Genomic DNA, 2,516 nt, shown 5'->3' on the forward strand with positions numbered 1-2,516 from the left:
TGATACATATCTTGATACTTTGGGCATCACACATGAATTCTCAGCCCCGTACACGCCACAGCAGAATGGCGTCGTCGAATGCAAGAACAGAACACTCATTGAGATGGCCCGAACGATGCTTGATGAATATAAGACTCCAAGAAAATTCTGGCCTGAAGCCATTGATACTGCATGCCATACAATCAATCGTGTTTATCTTCACAAGCTTCTGAACAAGACATCTTATGAGCTCCTTACTGGCAGGAAGCCAAATGTCAGTTACTTCGGAGTATTTGGCGCCAGGTGCTGGATCAAGGATCCACATCACACCTCAAAATTTGCACCAAAAGCACATGAGGGTTTTATGCTTGGATATGGAAAGGATTCGCACTCCTACAGAGTCTTCAATCTCTTTCATTATAAAGTGGTTGAAACAGTGGATGTGCGGTTCGATGAGACTAACGGTTCACAAAGAGAGCACCTCCCAAATGTGCTAGATGAAGTTCCATCCAGTGAATCAATCAAACTAATGGGAACTGGAGAAATCATACCCTCTGAAGCTCAACCTGAAGAGGAACTTGTCATATCCGCACCTGATCAACGTGAAGACAATGCTCAGCCTGAAGACAATCCTTCTAACAATGACAATGATCAGCAAGAGCAAATTCTTCGTCCTGTACATCCTCGTGTTGCCAATGAAGTGCAGATTGAGAGAATAATTGATAGCATCAATGCACCCGGTGTGCTCACTCGTTCAAGGGCAACTCAGCTAGCAAATTTCTGTGGGCACTTCACATTCGTCTCAATAACAGAACCCAAGAAAGTTGAAGAAGCCTTCATGGAACCTGAATGGACTCAAGCGATGAAAGAAGAGCTTCAACAGTTTGAGCTGAATAATGTATGGGAACTGGTTAAGCGTCCTGACCCTCGGAAGCACAATATAATAGGCACCAAATGGATATACCGCAACAAGCAAGATGAGCATGGTCAAGTTGTCAGAAACAAAGCTCGTCTCGTTGCTCAAGGATATACTCAAGTGGAAGGGATTGACTTCGATGAAACATTTGCTCCCGTGGCTCGACTTGAAGCCATACGCATACTACTGGCCTATGCAAATCATCATAACATACTTCTATATCAAATGGATGTGAAGAGCGCTTTTCTCAATGGCAAGATTGATGAAGAAGTGTATGTTGCACAACCGCCTGGCTTTGAAGATCCAAAACATCCTGACATGGTATACAAGCTCAACAAGGCACTGTATGGCCTAAAATAAGCCCCTCGGGCTTGGTATGACACACTCAAATACTTCCTGAAGAGCAAAGGCTTCATACCTGGTTCCCTCGACCCCACTCTCTTCACGAACACATATGATGGTGAACTGTTTGTACGCCAAATATATGTGGATGACATTATCTTCGGCTGCACCAATCAGAAGTACAGTGAAGAGTTTGGATATATGATGCAAGAGCAATATCAAATGTCCATGATGGGAGAGCTGAAGTTCTTCCTCGGTCTTCAAATACGACAGCAACGCAACGGCATCTTCATATCTCAAGAGAAGTATCTCAAAGATTGCCTGAAGAAGTTCGGTATGCAAGGCTGCAAAGGCTTCACGACGCCAATGCCAGCCAAACATCATCTGGGTCCCGACGACAATGGTAAAGAGTTCGATCAAAAGGTATACCGCTCCATGATTGGTTCTTTACTTTATCTATGTGCATCTAGGCCAGATATTATGCTTAGTGTTTGCATGTGTGCTCGATTCCAAGCGGCACCAAAGGAGTCGCATCACTTAGCTGTGAAGCGAATTCTTCGATATTTGGCTCACACCCCAACTCTAGGATTATGGTATCCAAATGTGACGCCCGGGTAATTAAGCTACAGTAATCCCCACTAATGATGCCACGTCACCTCGGTTACTGTGGATAAACTCGCGTTAGTTCGGAACCTAGTTCGAATTTCAAATTCAAAATTGAGCAAACAATAAAAGTTTTCAAATATTAAAATTTAAATGTTCGGATGAACCAAATAATACATAGGTAATTATGGTGGAGAAACCCCACTTTGATAAAATGTTTTAATACCCTAAAATGATTAAAACAGTAGGTAAAACAATTAATTAAATGCATTTTGGGTTTTATAAAATACTAAACTATTTTGTTCAGGAATAAAACCTTTCGTGGCAGTAGTTATAATTGTAACTCTATTTTAGCTATGGGTTTCACTTTTTGTAAAACTATAAACTATTATATAAGAAAAATAAAAGAGAACAGAAAAATAAAAATAAAAAGAAGAAAAGAAAATAGAACAAAAAGAAAGAAAGGAAAAGTCCCCCCACCCCCCCACCCCGCTGGGCCTCGGCCCAGCTGGCCACTAGGCTAGCCAGGCCGGCCCAGCCGGCGCCCCCATAACCCCTCCAAACCCTAACCCACGTCGCCCGTAACCCCCACTCCTCCCTCGACCCACCTCGTCTCCCCACCCTGCCCCGAGTGGATCTGGATCGGGGGCAACCGACGCCCCTGACCCCGCCCGTC

Source organism: Triticum dicoccoides, chromosome 1A (genome assembly GCF_002162155.2).
Source record: "Triticum dicoccoides isolate Atlit2015 ecotype Zavitan chromosome 1A, WEW_v2.0, whole genome shotgun sequence".
NCBI classification, from domain to species: domain Eukaryota; kingdom Viridiplantae; phylum Streptophyta; class Magnoliopsida; order Poales; family Poaceae; genus Triticum; species Triticum dicoccoides.